Below are 13,906 nucleotides of genomic sequence, written 5' to 3'. Positions count from 1 at the left end.
CAGCCCTCACAGATGAAGCAATTGGCTTAACCAGCTTCCATGATTTACCTACGTTCATACAACTGGTAAAAGACAGCACCAGGATTTTAACCTGACTACAACTCCAGTGACTGGGCCTTAGCATAAAAGTAGACAGAGAACATTAAAGATCAAATGTAAGACCTGGGGGAGCCTGGGTGGCTCAGTCGTTTAGCGTCTGCCTTCGGCTCAGGTCATGATACCAGGGTCCTGGGATCGAGCCCTACATCGGGCTCCCTGCTCAGTGGGGAATCTACTTCTTTCTCTCCCTCTGCTGCTTCCCCTGCTCATGTGTGCTCTCTCTCTCTCTCTCTGAAATAAATTAAAAAAACCCAAAACCCCCCAAAAAAAACCCAAATGTAAGACTTGAAACCATAAAACTCCTAAAAGAATATACAGGTAGGAATCTCCTGGATATCTACCTTAGTAACATATGTATGGATATGTCTCCTCAGGTAAGAGAAACAAAACAAAATTAAACTATTGGGAACACACTAAAATAAAAAGTTCTGCACAATGGAGGAAACCATCAACAAAATGAAAAGACAACCTACTAAATGGGAGAAGATATTTGCAAATGACATATCCAATAAGGGATTAATATCCAAAATATATAAAGAACTACACAACTCAACACCAAAAACCCCAAAGAATCCAATTAAAAAATGGGCAGAGGACCTGAATAGGCATTTTTCCAAAGAAGACATACAGATGGCCAACAGACTCTTGAAAATATGCTCACCATCAGTAATCACCAGGGAATTGCAAATCAAAACTACAATGAGATACCACCTTATACCTGTCAGAATGGCTAGAATCAAAAAGATAAGAAATAATAAGTGTTGGCAAAGATTTGGAGAAAAGGGAACCCTCATGCATTGTTGGTAGGAATGCAAATTAGTGTAACCACTGTGGAAAAGAGTATGGAGACTCCTCAAAAAATTAAAAATAGAAATACCATACAACCCAGTAATTCCACTACTGGATAATTACCCAAAGAAAATGTAAACACTAATTCAGAAAGATATATGCACCATTATGTTTATTGCAGCATTATTTATAATAGCCAGGAAATGAAGCAACTTAAGTATTTATCAATAGATGAATGGATAAAGAAGATGTGGTGTGTGTGTGTGTGTGTGTGTGTGTATATATATATATATATATATATATATATATATATATATATATAATGGAATATTACTAAGCCATAAAAAAGAATGAGATCTTGCCATTTGTGACAACATGAAGGGGCCTAAGTCAGACAGAGAAAGACAAATATCATACAATTTCACTTGTATGTGGAATCTAAAAAACTAAACAAATGAATAAATAAATACACATACACACACACAAACAGAAACAGACTCTAAAATACAGAGAACAAATTGATAGTTGCCAGACAGGAGAGGTGGGTGTGGGGTGGGTGGGCAAAAAAGTAAAAAAGAAAAAAAGAAAAACAACAGAGAATAAGAGCATAATAAGTGCTTATTAAATATGTAGTACTCATCCATGAGAACTTCTGAAGACCAAAGACGATGTCCAATAAAAGTGACCTTGCACATACATAAAGGAAGACAAGATGGTGCTTCTCAGCTAACAGTGACATTCTGGGTCAGAACACTGAGTGCATTTGTAACTATGTGTCCATGTCTGTCTCCCCATCAGACGAGTTCCTCAAGAGCAGAGCCCTGGGTCAGTTCAGCTCTCTCAGCTTGGTGCCCAGCAGAGTAGACATAGGTACTCAAAACAGCTTTGTTACCATTAATTTACAATATCATCACTTTGTAATTCTTCAACTATCCCATTCTGCTTCTGAGGAGGAGAAAAGAAGAGGCTTAATAGAAATAATGTATTTAGGTACAGAAGTTTAATTTTCTGTTTGTATTTAGGTACAGAAATAATGTATTTAGGTACAGAAGTTTAAATTTCTGTTTGTATTGCTCATCAATACAAACACAAACAATAAAAATATATTGGTTTCTAGCATTTTGCCAACTGGAAATAGCTATTGTCTCTTTAACTCTGGTATTTGATTCACTAGAATACATCTCTTCTAAGTCAGAGCTTGCTGCACATTAAAATAGAGATTGAAGAGAGTGTTGCAAATATAGAAGGAGATATGCATATGGTAAATTACAGTTAGAGTTCTGGTTAATAAAGTGTTGAACAAAATGACTTTTATTATGTCAAGTTACCATATGTGTTTTGGTAAAATAGCAATTAACCACGATTCACCTTTATTTAGAGATTTTTGTTGTTATTGCTTTATTTTACTTTAAAGAAAATTCTGAGTCTCTATCTCACACACATACTTACCCACATATTCACAAACACACACACACAAGGCCTGCAAAGATGTTTTTTCCTTCTTAAATTTGCTTCTGATTACAAAAGTAAATGTTTTGAGAGGTAAAAAATTTTAAGATTTAGAAAAATCAAAAAAGAGGAAAATTCATATAATCATCCAAAGATGGATGCTTCTACCATTTTCCTATACTAGTTGAAATGATACAGTATATTCAATTTTGTATTCTGATTAACATCATAGCGAATGATTTTTTTCCTGCATTAAGAACTCTTCAGATATATGTTACTAAATCAGGAAAGTTAATGAGGCTTGAAACAAAATAATTTCTTGACTTACTTTCATTTAGCCAGAAAACATAGCAAATTTGAATATTCTGATTCCCAGAGCATGCAGGAACATTTTTTATGTAGTCAAATGCACTTAGTTCTGTTTAACTCAACAAATGTCTATTGAATGCCTAATATATGAGAAATAATAAGCGAAGGGTTTATAAGATGTTGCCCCTGACCTCAAGAAACTGAAAATTTAGTTGAAAAGACAAAATTTTAATACACCAAAATGGTAAGTAATATTGCAAAGCAATATATAATAAGGAATCCAGAGGAGCTGGGTAGACCATAAGGGCCATAAGAGTTCAGGTGTAAAAAGACTACGTGAGGTTTAAGTGGAGGGCAAATGTGTGTGGGTGTTACCCTGGAATCATACATTCACAGGTGTGATCACAAACAGCTCCTCGGGCTATACGTCCATCTAGGACCATTCTGCAAATCTACTCTTCCCCAGTCCCTGGAACTAGATGAGGCTAGCTCCACCAGCATCCATATGACCAGGTAGTGCGGGAACAAGGATCAGCACAGCCCTTCAGAATGCACACCCAGGGATGGCTGGCAGTGGCAGCTTATCACCTAATTTCTTCTTGCCCTCATCCTTTGTATTAATTGGCACATGCAAATTATACATGCAAAAATGGATTGTAAACAAACAGTAAAACCATGCATTCATGATTGAAAATATACAAAAAGATGTGCAACTGTCACAGATTCCCCTTAAATACACTGACTACCTCCCAGGTTCATGCAGATCACTTTTCCTTAATTTCTAATTTAAAAGATTTTATTTATTTATTTGACAGAGAGAGAGAGAGCACAAGCAGGGGGAGGGGGAGAGGGAGAAGCAGGCTCCCCACTGAGCAGGGAGCCTGATGCAGGGCTCGATCCCAGGACCCCGAGATCATGACCTGAGCTGAAGGCAGCCGCTTAACCAACTGAGCCACCCAGGCGCCCCATCTTAATTGCTAATTTAAACATGAGGTCTGATCTGAGCTCAGAATGGGTTTGGCTCTTTCTTAAAAATATGGAAAAGATATTTTTAATGTCTTTAAAATAGCTGGAAAAAAATGTTTCAGAAAATTCTATTTGAAACCAAGAATCAATGTTGAAGCTTTCAACTAAAAGATTAATTTTTAGGACAAGAACTGAAAAAAGGGCTCGAACAAACCCTGTATCTGAGTGTTAGCTGTTACAGTTACTGTCACAGTGATTGCAATTAAAGTGAAACCACATCACACCCCTGGAAGTATGAGTATCAACAGAAGCAGCAACATTATATACTTAATGTGTAATCTTTCTGTCTTCAGCTTTCTAAGCTCCCTGAAATATTGGAGTCAAATATTGGGTCTAGGACACAAGAATTATCAGCAGAGTTTATAATCCCTGTGCAATATGCCTAAGACTTTCCTTGCTTCACATCCTCTATAAACTGCAATTTCCACGAATGTTATTTTTACTGTGACCTTTAGCATCAAGTCATGGCCTTAGCAAATGAAAAATCATGCCATTCTGTAATATCTAGAAATGCAACATGAACATTTGTAATGAATCTTCTTTCAAATCATTGAATAATTATTACAAATTACCTTTACACAAGATTATCCCCCAAAAGACACAGCACAGGAATATAAGATTTCAAAGACTCAGTAGCCATATAACCAACTTTAAATTGGATTTCATCTATGGCATTTATCTATTTTTAATGTTGGAAAGGTTGTCTTTTGTATTAGAAGCACTACTGGAATAGACATCTGAATGGACAGGGGGAAAGTTTCCATACTTTTATTAAACCATTAGTTCTGAAATGAGCAATGCCCCCCCACCCCCCCAGGCACTAGCCTCTGCTGGAGGCAGCCACACCTGCAGCCCATGGGGGGGCAGCCAGAGTGGGTGGGCTACCCCCACCCTTACTTCTATATCCTTTCAGAAGCTGCAACTCCTAGATTCAATAGGGTATAAAGTAGGGGGAGATAAATTGGCACCAGGAAGGATGGTTCCCACAAGTGCTGTTTTTCAGACAGAAATGGAAAGTTTGGTATTAGTGTAGTTCACATTATCTTGTATTTTATTTGCTCAGAGTATCAAGTTGGAAGGAAGTAGGGTCAGGGGCAAAAAAAAAAAAATCCCATCTCCATATCACAGAGCCACCCTGGAACTCGATGAATATGCCAAAGCTTGGAAATTGGGTTGGAAGATGCACACGTGGACTTGGCCCCCAGCTGTGGATCTAAGAGGCTAGTTCTGCCAGCACCCATGTGGCCAGGAATCACACCCAGGGCATCCACACCCTGGCTGCGGACAGACACTGAATCTAGAGTTCTCCTGTCTCAACTAAGAATTTAAGAGCCTCCATGGAGCTTTAGTCCTCAAGTTTCAGAGTAAGATTAAACGTTTAAAAACATCTAATGCATGCGCCAAACACCTTCTGAATTGTTTTGGTATCGTTAGTTGATTGCAAAAACACACTCCTCAGGGAAAAAGGAGCCAAAAGTCATAGAAAACCAGTTGAGATTAAAAGAAAATCAGAAGCAAATGAAAAAGGAGTTGGCTAAGATAATAAAGACCTACAAGGAAACAAAAGTACAATAGAACTTCTGTGGTCTGAACGTTTGTTTCCACCCAAAATTCCTGTGTTGAAATCCTAACCTCCAAAGGTGATGGTATTAGGAAGTGGGGCCTTTGGAGGGTGCTTAGGTCATAAGGGTGGGGCCCTTACAAATGGGGTTAGTGCCCTTATGAGAGATCTCATAGAGCTCCCCTGATCCTTCTGCCCTGGAGGACACAATAAGAAGTCTGTGACCCAGGAGGAGGCCCTCAGCTGACTTACAGCCTCCCGGAACCATGAGCAATAAATTTCTGTTGTTTATAAGCCACCAGATCTGTGGTATTTTGGTTTAGCCACCTAAGACAGAACTGAAAGGTGCTTTTCTGGCAGTAAAAAGCAGAATGCACACAGCAGAAAAGTGAGCCAGTGATACGGAAAACCAACTTGAGCTCTCCCAGATTGCAAAGGAAAGGGAGAAAGAGATTTTTTTTTTTTAATTAGAGGATAACAGTTATTCAGAACCTAAAAATAAGATATTTCTTTTTTTTTTTTTAAGATTTTATTTATTTGACAGAGAGAGCACAAGCAGAGGGAGAGGGAGAAGCAGGCTTCTCACTGAGTAAGGAGCCCGATGCGGGACTCGATCCCAGGACCCTGAGATCATGACCTGAGCCGAAGGCAGATGCTTAACTGACTGAGCCACCCAGGCATCCCAAAAATAAGATATCTCTTAAGGATTGTATTTGTGTTCCTGAGAAGAAAATAGCTATATTAAAAGCAGTACAGCACAATTAAAGAATTTCTTTTGAAATTGATAAAATAACTTCAATATGAAGATGAAGGGAGTTTACTGAGATACAAGCTAAATCAATTAAGTGATGGTGTTATATCCCGAGTAGAAAATTCAATTACCGCCATGTAATTAGACCAAGTTGTTTGTAGTCCTCAACCGTTCACCCCACACACTCAGCTGCTGCTTTACTTGTCATGTTCAAGAATTCATCTTGGACAGTAACAGATTCCAAGCCAGGTGTTTCTCCTTCTCTGATGAGTCGGGACTTCATTGCAAAATACTCCTCTCAATCTTGGCATGAATTCTACCAACCAATAGATGAAACATTCAGTCACAAAGACTAATCCTTAAACTTTAACTTCAGTCTCACCAGGGCCCAGAATACCCACCCCAGCCAGAGGCCACCGACATAAGCGATGCCTGTCTTTTTTTTTTTTTTTTAAAGATTTTATTTATTTGACAGAGACACAGAGAGAGAGGTAACACAAGCAGGGGGCAGTGGGAGAGGGAGAAGCAGGCTTCCCACAGAGCAGGGAGCCTGATGCAGGGCTTGATCCCAGGACCCTGGGATCATGACCCGAGCCGAAGGCAGACGCTTAACGACTGAGCCACCCAGGCACCCCACTATGCCTGTCTTTGAAACAGCATATTGAAGCTGTTCGGTTGAGGGTTGGTGAGGCTATCCTATCTGGACATGAGAACCCATGCGTTTATGTGCATATATGGATAACATGGTATCTTATTGCATATATAGTCTTGTTGTATACAAATCCCTAATGAATGCTTTGGGATTGAAAGGCAAGCCAGTTCTTTATTTTCAATATCAGAATCCAAATGACAGTTTAATGGGCGAAGACTGAAAAATAAGGAGGAAAAAAATTAACAAGAGATCAAGTAGGAATTACCAATTGTTTACAAATACACCCCAAAAAAGCTGATTTATGATGTCTCCCCGGCAACCCCAATTGGCAAAACACGTTGGAGAAATGTCTATGGAATTTACAAGGACAGGATTATGACTCAGGAACATCCACAAAGACATTCTCAGGTACGAAAATGCCCCCAAAAGTCTACACGTGTACCTCTCTTGGAAAAAAATACTTAATAGAAAACTCCATAATAGTCCAACTATATAAAAGAGCTCTTGAGACTTAACTTACATAGTTTGAGTTCCAAACTTAGAAATGCAATTGAATATGTGTTGTCAGAAGCATTCGATAGCCTGGCAACAAGTCTTTATAGAGTTAGACCTTTCTCAAATATTTCTCTTCTGCTTCTGGGTTTGTTTGTGTGTTTTCCATAATTCCAGAAAATGTGCTTCTTGAGCTGCATCCTTCACCCCCGAGTTCAGCTGGAATCCTTCATTTGCTGTGTTTGATGACCATTTAAAAGACTACCTATGGAAGTCAGGTTCCAGCTCTTGCTAACGGAGGCTAAATTCTTTCATGTAGTTATGGCACTGGACAGGGAGAAGCCCCCAGACCAGAATTTTCTTGTCTCCTCTGCCTTCAACATACACAATCAAGTTTCCTGGAAAAAAAAGTAGGTCCTAGTTTCTTAGTCAAGTAACCCAAAACCTTATTCTTTATTTCTTTAAAATTCATTTTTAATGACCTGAATTATTAAGTTTTTCTATGAAAGATAAGTAAACACACTGTCACTTGCCACTCTGCATCACATCATCCATCAAAATCATTTGAAATAGGGCGCCTGGGTGGCTCAGTTGGTTAAGCGACTGCCTTCGGCTCAGGTCATGATCCTGCAGTCCTGGGATCGAGTCCCGCATCGGGCTCCCTGCTCAGCAGGGAGTCTGCTTCTCCCTCTGACCCTCCCCCCTCTCATGCTCTAGCTCATTCTCTCTCTCAAATAAGTAAATAAAATCTTGGAAAAAAAAATCATTTGAAATATTCTTTTGCTCATTATGCCAAAAAATCACTATTGTGTACCTTTAAATATATATGAATATGCAAAGGAAAAAGATTATAATTAGAAGTAAAATATTGATAGTGGTTATCGCTGGGTGGGATTCTAGTTACTTTTATCTTCTTTTCTTTATTTTCCAAATGTTCAGTAATGTTACCGTACCACTTTTATAATCCAAAAAAGATGATTTAAAGTCAATTTGTATGATGTATAGGTCATATGATCACAATTATTTCTGAATGTATAGCAAAATCTCTGGGCCCAAATACACAAAAATATTATTAAAAGTGATTATCTCTGGGCAATGGATGGTGGATAGTTTTTCCCTCTTGCGCATTTAAAAATTTTTTTCTATAATGATAACAAACTATTTTATTATAGAAAAGGCTGTTGGCATAAAACTCAAGGGTACAGGATGGCTTCGAGGAATATATACTCACCCATACCATAAAATATTTATTGAGTTTTATTTCTATTTCACATTTAGAATTTAATAGACTGTAAGACACCCTACAGGATAAGCCACCTGGTGCCCAACTCAACATAATCAAACAGGCAGAAGCAGAGAGGTGACACATTAGGACTGTTTTGTCACACTGCATGAGTCACAAGAGAGCAAGGACTGCTTTAATTACTAGTCATTAGAATTTCTGATTGATATTACGGAAAAATTTAAATCTTGTTAATTTACTTTGGCAGCTTGACAACAGGCTCATTTACAATCCTTTGAGCGAATTACAAATTTCCCATGCTTCAGTTTGGGATGAGGTGGCATTATTCATATAAGAGCACGTGGTGGAATTCAGGGCTAAATGTTAGTCAGAATATATTTTTAACCCATCAGAAGCCTAAGTCATGATTTTTCATGTTTGGAAGAAATGAGACAGGGGAAAAAAAAATCAATGATAAGCTTAAAAAAAGATGTGAACATGGTCCATCCTGATATTTATAGCTTTTTAAATCTAAAATTTTATTGTTGGAATATTTTCATAGAACCCTAAGTTATACTGACCCCTCCCAAGAATCTTCCAAAATTCTTTTAACTAATATCTTGAGTAGTGGTTTCTTTTAGAAACTAAGATTTTTCAATCTTAGAATGTGAACTCCACAAGCAGAAGAGATTTCCCTTCCTTCATTTACCTCCATCCAAGCCCCCAGTTCAATGCCATGAACACTTGGAATGTTGGATGAACTCTATTTCTTGGGAGTGGGAAAGAGGTAAGGCTCAGACCAGGTTAAAGAAAAAGAAAAGTGAAAAAATTCAAAGGTGTATTTGTGGATGCTCTGAGAACAGTGAAGCCTTTTCATTCATAGAAGATATTTAAAACTTCCATGGGGCGCCTGGGTGGTGCAGTCAGCCAGGCCACTGACTCTTGGTTTCAGCTCAGGGTCAAGAGATTGAGCCCCACATTGGGCTCCGTGCTCAGCATGGAGTCTGCTTGAGATTCTCGCTCCCTCTGCCCCTCCTGCTCATGCTCTCTCTCTCTCTCTAAGAAATAAATAAATCTTTAAAAAAAGAAGAAGAAGAAGACATTTAAAACTTCCAGGTTGTGTTTTAGAATCTTCTTCATATAGGCCGATTGTCAAAACAGACTTGAGTGAATATTTATGAAGCATGGATATTCATCTCAAGGGGAAAAAATTTCAAAGCAAAAGATGTGTTCAATTTTTTTTTTCTTCTTTAAAATGCAAATTTATCTTTTCCTGGCTTTTTTGTTCATGATTTTTTTTTTAAGCCAATAAAGCTCAAGTTTGCAGGTAAAAGTAAGTAGTATGTTCAGGATGATCATATTTCCACCTCAAGGTATGGGAGCACAAGGAAATCAAAACCCATTAAAACTAAGACCAGGGGGAGGATAAGCTTGATACCTAAACACATGGTGGAACAAGAGACTAGCTCTCTGGCGGGAGTTTCAACTTCCCCACCACTCCCTCTGGTGCTAGGTATGTCTTAATATAGTTAACTGCCTGCCTGCGTATGCTTTATATTACTCAAAATTGGCAGCCTGGAAAAGCTGCCAGAGTACAGGAAGAAATATGTCTTGCTTCATTATTTCTATCCATTTCCTCTTGAGTCTCTGATCTCAGCGGACTTTCAGCTAACGCAGGAAGACAAAGCTGAAGAAAGAACCGGCCTTTATCTTCTCAATAAGTAACTGACAAGCAAACACAGATGCAATTAACTAGTAAGTTTTCATGATTTAGACTTCAATATTTTCAGATGCTTAACTTAAAATAAGCCGTTTAAATTCAACCCTCCAGCTTTGAAACTTGTTGTCAGTTTAAGGGTGCCTTTTACATTATTTTACTTTGGTGTTTCGGGTTCTTGATGGAAGAGACCTCCTTCCCCAGTCGCCACCTCATTTCTTGGATTCAGTATGAGCTCTGGCCGGAAGACTCAGGCTCCTCTTTTCCCTCACTTGCCGCAAGGCACCTTTTCACCTTCTCGCTGATCATCAGTCTCGACTGCAGAGTTCAACTCTGTGGATTACAAAAGAGTCAGGTAGTTGATATTCGTATGGACACTCAATCCTTCAGCAGCCCAGACCCATGAGATGATTTCCCCGACACTGCTGTGAATCGAGGAATAAACACAGCCTCTGTAATGAGGGGGCAACTCTATTTCCTGTCTGATGTGGATCTGTGATAAAAACCAGAGGCGCCTGGGTGGCTTAGTTGGTTGAGCACCTGACTCTTGATTTTGGCTCAGGACATGATCTCAGGGTGGTGGGGTCAAGCCTGTTCGGGGCTCCGCACTGGGTGTGGAGCCAACTTAACATTCTCTCTCTCCCTCGCCCTCTGCCCTTCCCCCACTCTCTCTCTCTCAAACAAACAAACAAAAAACCCAGAAGCAAAACAAGTCTAAAGAGCCCGCAAAAAGCCCCTATGCAAATGCAACAGGGCACTAATAAAATTAAGAGCTACCATCTATTTAGTCAGGCATTGCTCCAACACCTCTGATGGACTGAAGCACTGTAATCCACACAACAGCCCTATAACAGAGGACCCATTCCTATCTCCATTCCATATAGGAGGAGACCAAGACACTGAACAGTTTGGTAATCTCTCCAAGCTCACACAGCTGATAAGACAGCATCAAGGGTCTGGAATCCAACCCAGGTCTGGCCCCAGACCCCACGCTCTGAACCACTGTGTACACTACCTTTCTGTGAGTGGCTTTGTACAGACATATATTTTTTAAATGAAAGTCATATATTGTCAACAGTTCCCAAACCCCAAAGGAGGGCACATGCCTGCTTTAGTGATTTTTCTTAATTTCTGGATTTGCTTGAAAAAAAAATTAGGTTACTTACATTTTTTAAAACTATAAAAACCAAGTTGTTCAGTTATATGATTAATGAATCACCTTAACTTAAAAAGAATTAAGTCATATGAAAAGCTAGACTGTTTCGTTGCCAGAGTCACAATGAAGGCATAAATTTATGAATTAAAATGTATGTCAGCAACATAGTCCTAAATTTTATTCAGGGATGACTTTCTTCCCTTTTTTGAAAAAACAAAAACAGTCAAGCATGCTCTCAGCGGGCAGGTCTAAGTTTAAAATACCTCAATGCATTTGTACCCTTTCCATGATAGTCCATTAAGTGTTTGCCTCTTGGTTGTCCATCATTTACTTAGCTTCTGGTTGGGTCACTTAATGGCTCTGATCCTTAGCACCTGCAGGGTTATGGAATGGCTTCGAGATAAACGGTGTGAAGGGCTTAGGCGATACCTGCCTATGATAAATCACAGTTACTATCACTGTGGCCATTTCCATTATTAATAATGCTTCTCTCTAGAGGTTGTGCTGGCTTTGTCTGCTCAGTCTGTCTCCCTCCTTACTTCTCCTGGTATTTGTGCCTCCCACTCCCTTCCTCCGAGGGATTCTTCCTCGTTTTGTGGCTGTCCGTCACAGTGCCCACCCATGCTGGCTATAAGGGTGGGCGAGGACTCACGGTGGTCCCGTTAGACACTTACCTGGAATTCCCAGATTGGAGGCGAAGCAAAGTTCTTCTTTTACTTTGAATTAAATGCTCGAAAAATGTAACCCCAGAGCCGTCTAATGTCACATTTGGGCGGCACACCTGTGGAGGAGCCAGAGGGAATCTGAAGCCAGGTCATGGGGGGCTAAGCTAAGGAAAAATATACCTGAGTACAGCTTGACCCTTATCCTTCCAGGTATAGTAATTACTAATGCCCCATTTATAGTCGGCTTTCAGAAATTTGTAATTGAAAAACTTCTGACCGAATAGGTTATTCATTCATTCATTTATTCTTTCATGCATTTATCCATCAGATGTTTATTAGATGTCTACCACCTGTTGGATTTAAGTGGAAATTTATATATCTGGTTCTTGATATATATATTTGGTTCTTGATATTTATAAGAAACTGAGTAGCTGGACAGGTTTCAGAGGAAAATTACAATTCTGGGTCTGTTTGAATTTTTGGAAGGTCTTAGGCATGAGGGATGGTTTATGGCTTTCTGAAGCAGGGCTGGGGGCCTTGGCTCAAAGTAGGACACTGACAGCCAGGCTACCATATCCCTCATTCTGTAAAAATCTGAGTCCAAATGTAATTTTTATTATTTTTGAGAAAACAGAAAGTCCAGAAAAGTACAAATAAGAGAATAAAAACCACCCATAGACCAAATACCAGGAAGTAACCTCTGTGAAAATATCAGTGTATCTATTTCCAGTAAGACCTTATTTTGTGAGTAAATTCATGGGTCTGTATATTGGGATTATTTTGATCCTTCAAAAATATTCTATTTTTTGGTCCTCTTCTGTCACAACTAAATTAGATGGCTGTTTAGGTTACAATAAAAGATCTTCAACTGGATAATCAGAGCAGCATTTAGCTGTGCCTTCTCATCAGGGGCATAAGTTCTGCCTAAGTGACAAATGTCCACGGCCAACAGGTCATGTTCAGCAGGAGATAATCAGAAACTCTGCTTGCAGCTGCCGCTTAAGCAGCTAAGCATGAACTAGATGACACATGTGAGAAACTGGCCGTCCTATTAGACCAAAGAAGAGGCAGTGGAAACCTAAAACAGCTAAGTTTTGAGGCTCAATTAAACTCAATTAAACTCCTCTTCTTCCCACATTCAAAGAACATCCACTGATCCACTAGTTTCTTCATAAATGAGTTCCATCAGGAAGTGATCCATTACATCCCTCGTAGAACTTAAGGTCACCCAGTCCTGTCTCGATGTTTTGCTAAACTCCATGACTCAGAGGTGCCATGTCCAGAAGGATATAGGATTCTATCCCTGTAGGTAGTTTAGGAACTATTCTTGTGATCATATTTATAATATTCATTTCCTTCAAGAAATTATGGCTAAAATTCTGCCTGAATTATCACAAATCCTGAAGTGATGATATCTTAATTATTGGTTCTGAACCTCTTAGTTCTTATTTTTCACACTAATGAAATCTGTCATAAAGTGGCTCTGGTAATGGTGAAATATCTTATTTCAGACTAACTGTCCTACCAACTACAATTATATATTCTAGACAAAATGTAAAGATTGCCTGTTCAAAGTCACTGGAGAAAGTCCAAAAGGAGGCAGAATCGAGAAGTTATTCAGCACTTAAAAGAAGCAATGATAATGGGTAAGACTCTCATTATTCAGTTTTTCCCTGGATGGGGTGGGGGGCACACTCCAATCCAGGGCATGGAGAATGGTCCCTAATAGAAAGCCCTGATCTTAGAAGCCTGAGTATTTGTGGACTACCACAGTAGCTGGACATTGAGAGAACTAATCTCAAAAAGGAGGGAATCAGAGTAATAGAAGCCCCCAAAGCTGTGTATTAACTTCCCTCAAAATCTTGGTTAACCTCTGAACTGTATTTGTGCAGGATAAGAGTCTAAGAAACTCAGAAGGAGAGTGATAGCTGGAAAAGCTGAAACACCTGTGCATTGGTTTCAGTGGCCACTCACCATAGGGAACACAGAGTTTAGACTTCTTGACCCACCCAATTAGA

General features: G+C 39.2%; 1 long non-coding RNA gene across 1 annotated transcript; it reads right to left on the bottom strand.

Annotated features, from left to right (window-relative positions):
* Positions 1-6,129: 6,129 nt before the first annotated feature.
* Positions 6,130-11,996, bottom strand: LOC116634783. Its single transcript, XR_004300030.1, has 3 exons — positions 11,898-11,996; positions 10,229-10,400; positions 6,130-6,300 (listed from the first exon to the last, which is right to left on the bottom strand). It is a non-coding gene; the product is annotated as an uncharacterized LOC116634783 (long non-coding RNA).
* Between the last annotated feature and the right edge of the window lie 1,910 nt (positions 11,997-13,906).

The sequence above is a fragment of the Phoca vitulina genome, unplaced genomic scaffold, assembly GCF_004348235.1.
Source record: "Phoca vitulina isolate PV1807 unplaced genomic scaffold, GSC_HSeal_1.0 scaffold9, whole genome shotgun sequence".
Classification (NCBI taxonomy): domain Eukaryota; kingdom Metazoa; phylum Chordata; class Mammalia; order Carnivora; family Phocidae; genus Phoca; species Phoca vitulina.
Note: the sequence above shows the minus strand (reverse complement) of the source record. Positions and strands in the feature narration are given on the sequence as shown.